This window comes from Rhipicephalus sanguineus, chromosome 7 (genome assembly GCF_013339695.2).
Source record: "Rhipicephalus sanguineus isolate Rsan-2018 chromosome 7, BIME_Rsan_1.4, whole genome shotgun sequence".
Classification (NCBI taxonomy): Eukaryota; Metazoa; Arthropoda; class Arachnida; order Ixodida; family Ixodidae; genus Rhipicephalus; species Rhipicephalus sanguineus.
In genome coordinates, this window is record NC_051182.1 from 7,066,460 (window position 1) to 7,077,409 (window position 10,950).

Here is a 10,950-nt window from a genome sequence, read left to right on the forward strand (position 1 = left end):
CCTACGCCTATATACCGCCCTCAGACCATACTGGTTTTTTTCACCCTTCTCCTGTTGTACGGAAGGCACCCGTCGCACACCATTGACACGATACTACCCTACAAGCCGGATCCATCTGAGTGTGCGCCTATTTTGACACAGCCAGGCTTGCTGAAGAGTGTCGCAAGCTTGCAAGACCTTTACAACGCACGAACAAGAGCGGCAGAAGAGCCTTCACGGTGGCACCACCACTTCTGAGTCCACGTTAGTCGCCGGAGCGCTCGTATGGCTCTCGGTTCCTACCACTGCAACTGGCCTCTCTTCAAAACTACGCGAAATACGAAGGCCCTACCGGGTCATCGAGCGCACATCACCGGTCACTACCTGATCGAACCCATCGAACCAGCTTTGGACATGCGCCGTCGAGGGCGCGACATAGTCAACGTGGAGCGCCTCAAGGCCTACTAACCCACTAATAGTGACAAGCTGTTAGGTCGCCGAACGGCTCCCTTTAACCATTAAGTTTATTGCAGAGAGTAGTGAAGACAGGACAAGAAGGGACACAGATAGGCGCTATCTTTTAAGTGTTTTTTGGAATCAGATCACACATATTTATAATTTAAAAAGAAAAACTTCACATGCGCAGGCACAGCTGCGTCAGGAAAAATAGTTATTTCTTTGACAAGTAGTGTAATGACACACTAACGCAATCTCGGCCAAGATATGAATACTTGCTGACTCAATAATCATGTAGGATAGTTTCTTTACTGTTGGCAAAAGGCAATCGCGCGTCTTTACATTGTTGCAATGTTCCTGAATCTTTCCTTGAGATGTTGCCCCATTTGCCTCTATAATGCTTACCCATGATAGGAGTATCTGATAAACGGTACCTTATATGCAGGGCACGTAACGTGTCCTGTGATTCTTATTGCAGCAAGCCTCTCCTCTGAGTATCTGGGTTGCTGCTTTTCCATAGTTTAGCATGCTTATTTGAGGCCATGAAATTATGCTGATGATTCCGAGCACCAACCGTTTTATATTGTTGAATATTCCGTGCAGATATGGCATCGTGGCAAACATTTTTCGGCCATCAAGATTTGGCTTTTTTTTTTTTTGGGCTTGGCACTGGAAGGTGGTTTTCTGGGTAGGGCATATGCAAACGATACAGCAAGGTGAACAGGATAATCCTGCTTGTGTCAGTGAGTTCTTTGGAAATTAAGGCTTGTCCACAAGTAATAGGAACGAAATTTTTACTGCGTTAGCGAGGCCACAGTGGCATAGGCAGAAATCATTTCGGGGAATGAGGGCAAGTGGGGGCATGGGCCCTGTTCTGCTACCCCCTCGCTACGCCACTGTCCGAGCAGTGTCAGACAATGCACCTTTCTCCCATTATTGAGTGGGAGAAACTAAGAGGCAGCAATGGCTTGTTTCCCATCAGTTCGTATAACTACTCATGCACTTTTTATGCAAATGAAATTGTACATTCAGGAACCTGATATGGTACAATCCTTGCCCGGATGCTCGTGGGTAAGCACCAGTGGGGTGTAGTAATCATGTGCCAGTGTTAATATGTTAGTGGCTTCAGATTCGAAAGAACCTTTGTGGTATTTAATAAGAAAGACGCAGTCATCCTCATATCTAAAACATTTAAAAAACTTATGTGCTTGCATATTGTACTAAATAATCATGTCCTATTCTTGTGGACGAGGCTTGATTTCAAGAACTCGCTGGATGCAAGCAAGGATATCCTGCGCCCCTTGCTGTATTGGCTGCGAAAGCCCTACTAAACAAACACCTTCCAGCTGCCAGGCCAAAGAAATGGCTTAATCGTGATGGCCAAAATAGTTTGCCACTATGTCATACCTGCACGGGATATCCGACATATAAGAACGGTTGGTGCTCGGGCAATCATCAGCATAGTGTTCACCGGCATCAATAAGCGTGCTAAACTATGAAAAGGTTGCAACCCAGACACTCACTTGGCTGCAATAGGAATCACAGGACACATTATGTGCTCTGGTAAGGAAGGCATCGTTTATCAGATGATTGGGATAAGCATTATGTGGGGCAAATGGGGCAGTGTATCAAAGAAAGGCTCAGGGAAGACTGAAACATAAAGAAAGGCAGTGATGACTGGTTAGCTGAACACTGGAGCATGTGTGGTTGCTTCCCACTTTTTGATGAGAGTTTCATCGTGCGTATGCACAGCAACGAAACTACTACATAAAATTGAGTCAGCAACTATTAATAATCTTGGCTGAGATTGCATTAGTGTGCCTTCACTATCTTTAACAAAGAAATAATTATTTTTCTTCGATGGAGCTGTGCCTGCGCACGCGCCAATTTTTTTTTCATGATGGCAGCTGGCACCACAGTTTCATGGCAGCACAAACAACACAGATGTTCGATTGGAAGATGGAGGAGGCTTGAAGAGACGAAAAAATCTTCAAACGGTATGTCACTGGCGCCAACTCTTGTACGAGTAGAACTTGCCTCATCAAGATGGCAAACATCAGAATTAACCGTTGCTCCCTTTATGAAAGACAACTCCAAGTTGTCAAAACGTTGGCTCTAGCGACATCCCATGTTCAAAGATTACAAGCTCAACAATACAACGATTCGACGTTCCATGTCAAAGGAATGCAAACTAAACTAAATATGCATTGCACTGAAAGTGCAGAGGTACGTTTCTCACTCTAAGCTAAAGGCAGGTATATGCTGTATATCAATAGACCGTATGCAAAATTGCTGCCATCTGTTGGAGGTTTGACGAAGCTAAACGATTCGGCGCCATGTTGGGGCTTGGCCCGAATTCTATTGCTGTCGCCGCTATCACTTCTTGCTTGTATCCCGCTTTGGTAGTCGGAAATCAGGGCATAAAAATGCAGGTGGGCCTGTACACGTTACCGGCATTTCCTAGTTTTTACGGTTGACGGTTATTACGTGTAAAGAACCGCCTCACAGCGAGAAGAAGGTACAAGTTTGACACTGCGAGTCACGTGCAGGCCTGTCGTCGTCGATAATGAAGCTCTGCGCTAGGTTACAAATTGGCCTGTCTGTTTTCAGTGTAGCGAATAAAGCGTTGTTAGCTATCTGAATATCATGCTTGTATAATGTAGGATGGTTGGGAAGAGGCTTTATTTAGCGCGGCTAGGCGCAGCGATGACGGTAAGAAAGTGCAGTTGACCCAATTGAAAGCATATTTCATGAGGGACAGCCTATGTCGAGCCGACGTAGTGTCCATCTAATTTTAAATAAACGTTGTCCTCTTTTTATCTTTGAAATAATATTATTTCGCTGTTGTAGTCATCCGACCTATGTTATGTACAGAATTACCGTGCGATTAAAATGCAGAAAATTGCGCATCTCATGCACGTGGAAAGTGAACATGAAAAGTGTAGTGTCTCCTAGAAGTAGATGCCGATCAGCTGGTATTTTATTGAATATCCTTCCGATATGTGATCCTATATAACAGGAAACGCCAAGAATATTCGTGTTCACATTGTCGCTTTAGGGGCCTACTGGTGCTTTACAATTTAAACCCGTTGCGGCAAGGCAGTTTTGCTTCGCCGACTGAAACCGCCTCAGCGCGTAACCAGCGGTAGCGCACCCACGGTGGAATGTAGCACATTTCCCGGAACAGCATTTTATTTAGTTTCATAAGAAAAGTACCACGCACTTGAAGCACCTGTTAACATTTCATAGCAAACTGGAGTGTACAGAGGATTTTTCCGAAGGGGGGATCAGCTTTTGGGAGAACCTGATTTGCTCTTCCTGGGGTATAAGTTAAACAAAAAAAAGTAAGGGGTGGGGGCGGTCAGGACATCCGGGCAACCCGTCTGAACCTGGCAGTGATACCACATGAAATGCTTGAAAAATACGCATAGTGAAGAAATACGCACCGCAAAGCATCCCACCAGACGCTACCTTGTTAAACTCCACCATCGAAAACAAACTACAAACAACACGCTCCAGCACAATCGGTCCGTCCGCTGCAAATCAATGACGCGCACGAGCTATCTGTCTAACATGTAATTGTTATCGCAATTTAATAAACAAGCTAATATCAACAGCAGCGCAGGCATGCGCGAGTAGCCGCGATGCAGCTTTGAAGCTCGTACACGAAGTGGGTTTGTGCCTGCAGCAAGCACACGGTGCGAAAACTTTCTTGTTCTGGCATGACATGAAAGAGTGTTCTCTGATGAGTGCCGATGCTGTCACATACCACATATATTAACGGCGAACGGAAACACGGCGTTAGTCGTAAGCAGTAACCGAAGCAACGGAACGATCTGCTGATTCTCGTCGGCCACGAGGAAATGTACTAACATGGAGGCTTGTTTCCTGCAAACCTTCTTTCAGCATCCCAATTTCCTCAATCTCAGCAACACAGCACTCGAAAATATGTTGGCATTTTCGTTCTTATCAGCCGCCACACGTTGATATGTACGCTCCTTGTCTACATGCGGAGCGCGCTTAGCCTTCAACATGGCGGAAATGCACACAGCGGCCGCTAGATGGCAGCAGATTTTGCATAAGGTCTATAGGTGCTATGTGTCCAAACTGTCGCAATCTAGTGATGAAAAGAAATGCCTACCACTCATTATGGCTTGCCCGGGCTTGCAGGAAGTATGCTCCTATCTTGTACTGCAATCTGTCCTCTGTGTCGGTGCCATGAACAGCTCTCATCGCTGATACATGCATAATAGATACCACAAGGAAATGTTGATTTTCACTCAAGACAAACCCAACCACACACAGATAGTGAGTACCAAACATGTCCTCAGGCAAGTCTATATTCATATATTAAAGAGATCGATCCTTGAATGAAGGGATCAGGGTGCAATAAGAACAGGTATTAGTGGACCAGCCACTTGCCAGACTATTGAAAGAGTGCCATTGCGTGTTCAACATTCACACTGTACACAGTAAGCAATCAGTCATGGGCACGTTACCAGTAAATGTAACAGTGTTACAGTTACCTAAGCCAAAAAAGTGGGATTAGGTTTCAAACAGGAGAAAGTGCCTCAGACAGGCTGGCCGACGTTTCCATAGGGGGACATATCTTTATCGAAGGCACCTTGTCATCCTTGGCGTGTTAGTTTTAAAGGGTTAGTGTTGACGTCATGTCTATCGGTGGTGCTTGTCGCTGTTGGTAATTGCTGCCTGGAAAGAGAAACTAGAGAGAGGAGTGTAGCCCTTGCCACATCATTTCAAGAAAGTTTTGCAACGGCGCTCAGGCCTCTCATCTCAGAAGTAAGGGGAGCTGCAAAGAAGGAAAAAAAAAGCAAGAAAAAGGAGATAAAAAAAGAAAAAAAATGGAAAGGGGGGGGGGGGTCTACTGAGCGAGAGCCGTCAAAGGCAAAAAAAAAAGAGTGGAGTATGAAAGCCACTTGGAAAGGCTGCAGAAGGGCGGCACGTCTAGCCCTCACAAAGGGCTGCAGAAGATGGTGGGTAAGGCAACTACAGGCGGGGAAAGCGGGCGGCGTACTTTTAAAAGCCCACATGTGGAATTTAAGTGATATTGAGAGGGGTGTCTAAAAAACACGTGCTTGATGGGTGAAGTCATTGGCTCTGTTAAAGTAACTGTTACAGTTACAGTTACAGAGTTTCCAAAAGTAACCTGTTACAGTTACACTTACTGTGACAAGTAACGTCGTTACTTTGTTGCAGTTACTGTGACGAAGTAACGTCGCTACTTTTCCGTTACTGTATAAAATAAATAATAGATTACAAACCAAACGATAGAATTCATTTATTAAATATGTATGAAGGCATGCGGGCAGCCAAAAGTGCACGTGGTAAAACCCTAGACGAAGTAAACCTAATAGGGGGCCAAACACAAGCATTTGTTGTGTACACCTCATTTTGTTGCATCAATTTTGTTGTTCATGCACCGTTGGTGAAAAGGGAATTTATTTGCAAATAATAATAACAAATGTCCTCTGATACTCAAAATGGAAAATGTGGTTGATGCACTAGAACGACAGCAGTATCATAGGATGTTTATTAACGACACCCAGAAGCGCATGCAAATAGCAACGGAGAGTGTGTGACGAATGAAGACGACGTCCATTGTGTCTGTTCCATATATATGTTCAAGGTGTATCAGACCCTGTTCGGTTAGCTTTGCGTCCGCTGGGCATACAAACCGTTTCTAAGTCCCGTTATACTCTGGGGCATGTGTTCGCGAAACCCAAAGATTGCACACCTGCAGACGATCAGAGTAGGGTGATATACAAGCCCGATGCGGGCATTGCGACGCGACTTGCATCGGCGAAATGGGAAGGAAACAATCAACAAGGCTTAAAGAAGGCAAACGGGATGTTGTTAAAGCAACTCATGCAACGCATTCTAAGATGGAGCTTGTTTAACACTTCCGGAGAACAGGGCATAGCTTTGACGTAAACACTGTGACGACGCTAGCTCGTGAACGAAGGTGAGGGGGAAGGAACTCCTGGAATCGCGGTTCATTCGCCGCGACGCGTCGGCTTGCAATATAGTTACTGTATATGGCACCTTTAGGAGCCATGTCGTAGCATATACAGTAACTATAGTCGGATACAACTTAAGAAGTCAGGAGAGACTAAAGAAAAGAAATAGTCCCGCTCATGCACGCGCCGAAGTTCTCCAAAGGCGAAGCCACCGCCATCCCGCTCATGATGTCCGTCCCGAGTGTGCGCCCATTGGTGCAGGCTTGTGTTCATCTGCCTTTGAGGAGAAAATGCCGCTGACTTCTAAAGTTGTATCTGACTATAACATGCAACAATCACATTCCCCTACTGGTTTACACGGACGTATGGGACACTGGTCGATCTCCGCAAATTTTTTCTTTCTTTCCTTTTCTTTTTCTTGTTGCCAGTGTATACTGAGGATGTCACATGCATAGGAGGCGAAACGTCCATGTGATTTTGTTAATAATTGTTGTATTAAGTTGGAGTAAACCTTTTACAATTAGTTTCAAAGAGGTTTTGAAAAATTACTTAGTTCACAGTATTTGTGCCTCTCAACCGTTTCGCGCTCTGCTGCTTTCTAGCCGTCAGTCAAACACGATTATTGCGCAGCCTCGGACGAAGGAGAATATAAACTTGGCGTCGCGATGTTCCACCGGTACACCAAGAACCGAGCTAGAAGCTCAAGTGACAAAAAGGATATATATACGCCGGAAAAAAAAAACTACTTGAATTTAGCAAGTTGTTCAGTTCCAACATGATTGACTTACATGTAGTTTACAAGTAAACTTAAGTTGTGTTAAAGACTGACTGCTGACCTCGGTCTTCTGCAGGGTAGATAATTCTCTAAGCGACCTCCACCCCTAAATTGGTAGGGGAGCCGTGCTGTGGAAAGATGAAAGGTGCAGAGGATATGGGAAAGTAACTGTAACGGTATTTCCCATTACAGTTACTCTGTAAAAAAGTAACAGTGTTACCGTTACAAGTTCCTATAAATTAAAAGTAACTAGTTACAGTTACAAGTTACCGAAAAAAGTAACTAGTTACCGGTAACGCGTTACTAGTAACTAGTTATTGCCCAAGACTGTAAGGAATACCCGAAATATGCACATAGTCCTATGGGCGATCCACATGAAAATAACGATATGCACACTTTTATCGAAATATAAAAAAAATGAAAGAGTGTGCGTGGTCCATGTGCACTTGGTGTGAGGTGGGAATGAGCCATGCATATTGTATTGCATCATGAATGTAAGCCATTCAGGGAACAAACTTTTGGTTCTCTAAAGCGAATTCCCGTGTAGTTTGTCTTGTAGAGTTGAGCTGTCAATTTGATTTCATTTTAAGTTATGTAAGGCCTTCACAAAACCGATAATATTTTCCAACTTTCTGTGAACTTCTGGAGACATATATGAGAATTGAGATCTTTTTCTTTTAATTTATGACCTTACAAAGCTCAATAAACCCTAAATCGCTGCATACTAAACCTTGGTTATGCATTTAAGTAAGAGAGCAATATTGGTACTATGCTAAGTAAAAAAAAAAGCGTGAAAATACAATAACTTAAAGCACCACACAATAAAGCAACATTCTCGCAACATGAGCACAATCTAAGTTATTTGTGATAGAGAACCTCGTGTGCTTAAAGATGCTAAGAAAAAATATATAATGGCAGAACACGAGCTCACGCATATTTTCTCAAACACACAATATTGAAACAAAGAGTAGCATGTGTTAGCTTAATTAACCTAATTGAATTGACATATTCGTCTACTAACACTATTTGATATAAACATGTGCTTCTTCACATTAAGTACGCATTTGTTGGAGTGTGCACTTAGTACCAGTACGTAACGTAATTCACTCAAATACATTACTTCGAGTGAGCTCCTTTAAAACATTTATGAGGCAGCTAGGTTAAAATCCTAACCACAAAACAACTGCATGGATTTCTGGCGAAAAGCTCGGGGACGCAACCACGAAAACATATCCATCATCGTGTGCGCGTGTCAGGGCTGTGTGTTTTGCTATCACGTCAGGGGCGTAGCCAGAAATTTTTTTCGGGGGGGGGGGGTTCAACCATACTTTATGTATGTTCGTGCGTGCGTTTGTATGTGTGCGTGCCTATACACGCAAGCAAAACTGAAAAATTTCGGGGGGGGGGGGTTGAACCCCCCCAACACCCCCCTTGGCTACGCCCCTGTATCACGTCCCCAGTCTTGTGACAATTTTGCGTGTTATTGCCGAGTTTGGTGAACTCTCGCATCACCACAGTGAAAACATTATGGGACGACCCCATGTGTTTAAAAGCACACACTTTCTAACGGCGACAAGGGATTCTAGAAACACTCTCAAGCGATGATCTCGTACAGTAAACAGTCAAGGAATAACAGCACAACGACACGAGGCCTGCATGATCGAAGCATAAGATTGCGTAGCGCAATGCGCATCCTTCAAACATGTCATTTATGGTGGTGTATATAAGAGCACCCAAAGCACAAAACATACCTGCCTATCGGGTATCTGTTGATCATCCTCGCTGTGCCAATACGACGGTTCCTGCAAACAGTTTTCATGCAATAAAGTAACAAAGTTACGTAGTTCAGCGACCTTCTTCAACTTACCCAAGTTTGGCACAGTCGCTCGTCAAAAGGCTCAAGCTTCCGCTCCTGTGGAACCGCGGTCGCCGCTTGTCAAAACACTCGGACGCGGATTGTCTTCGGAAGTACACTCGATCACTCGATCAACGTGAGTAATCGATGAACGAAGCAAGAAAGCACTTTTGAGCGCGGACACAAAGCTGTGCGTCCCGTGAGGCTGTGTTGAGTGGCAACGAACAACGACCATCATCCGCCACTGGATCAAGGCAGGAGAACGCCCCAACACGCGGAAAATGCCCAGTCGACGAATGTCGCGTACGATAAGCACGCAATAAACGCACACAATACACGATAAACATGTAAGCGCGGCACACATGTGTTCACGGGAAGCTGGTGGTGCTCCGGCAGTACGAGACCTGTTGCAACTGTTAGCTTACAGTCTAAACCAAAAAGAATGTAGGTGGCAGCAGTGTCGTGATATGCTACAGGCCATAATTTTTATTAAAAATAAAACGTATTTGTGGCTTTTCACACAGGCGAAGGTCAGGGAGGCGGGGCTCTGTATATAAGCGTTGCGTCCGCCTTTCGCGTCGGGCCCCATATAAGCGTTGCGTCCGCTCGAGCTATTTCCGCCTCGGGCTCCATATAAGCGTTGCGACCGCTCGCGGCCGCATATAGCGGGCCCAATCCGTCACCGCAGAATTTGTCACGCTTAATGGCGATTGAAGGGCCGCTTATATGCAGTACGTTGTGGTGGAATAAAAATTGGCCGTTTATGTGCCGGACGTTATACGGTACTTGAATAAGAGTGTACGAACCTCTGCCTCCCGTGTTGCTGAAGCGCAGTGTTGCATGAGCGCAAGCGTCGGTAACCCATTACTAGTAAGCGCATACCGTGCCGCTTCTCTCCTTAATTGACGACGTTTTGACGAAGTGGTTGAAGTGCATATCGGGTACCAGTGTTGATTATGAGCTTCTTGATGTCATATTTACGCACGTTTCACGATTCGCTGATTCCAAATATATTGCCACTAGCCATCATGTATGAGCCATCCGCTGTGGCTCGTACACGGGAGTGGAAGAAGAGAACGTTGTTGTTGCTGGTCTGGTTCTGGCGAAGACGTCAACTCCTGCCTGTCTGTCTTATTTCGCCCGTGGCACTCGTGGAGGTGCTGGGTACATGCAACTTGGCTCCCAACTTCCAGCCGTGACTCCTAGCAACTTGGAGACAGCCACAGCTCCCACAGCAAGAAGCAGCTGCCGCCTGCCATGACTACCCCCTGAATTCGGTCCCTTGTCAAGACTTGATAAGATGACAACCTCGACTATAAGCCAGGCGAGTCAAACCAACGACGCCTATTCTTCTCCGCTCCCGCATGTTAGATGCGAAGTATCTTATGGTGGAGTTCAGTCCGGTGGTGGTGGTGGTGTGCGGCGTGACCACCCTTACTGCGCATGCGCATACCCTCTCCACTCATCCCCTCCCCCTCTCCACTCATCCTCTTCCCTCGCCCTCTCCACTTTCCCTCTCTCCTCCAACTTTCCCTCTCCCCTACCCATTTCCACTCTTCCTCTGAAACGCGGGCTAGACATGCCGAAATTCTCTCCTGCGCAACGCCGCGATGAGCACCAGCGCATGCGCGTCACCTCCCCTCTCCTCTCCTACGCTGCTCCCCTCTCGCACGCCTGCTGACTGCGTTCCCCGCTCGCCCTGTGAGAATTAACGGCCAGGCTAGAGGAAAGACAAGGCGCGCGTAGCGTTCCTCTTCGCGTTCCACGACGCGAGGTCGGTAGCATGCCCAAAGAACGCCAACGGAACGCGATCGTGCAAGTGCTCCGGCTTCGCATCGCCTCATGGTCCCCTTTAGCGGGAAATGGTGTAATTTTTTTTCATGCACCGCAGACACCACGGTCTTTCC

At 45.8% G+C, this 10,950-nt stretch overlaps 1 long non-coding RNA gene across 1 annotated transcript; it reads right to left on the minus strand.

Moving 5' to 3' along the window:
• Positions 1-4,598: 4,598 nt before the first annotated feature.
• LOC125759182 (uncharacterized) lies at positions 4,599-9,165 on the minus strand. Its single transcript, XR_007416707.1, has 3 exons — positions 9,056-9,165; positions 8,940-8,990; positions 4,599-4,670 (listed from the first exon to the last, which is right to left on the minus strand). It is a non-coding gene; the product is annotated as an uncharacterized LOC125759182 (long non-coding RNA).
• Positions 9,166-10,950: the final 1,785 nt, after the last annotated feature.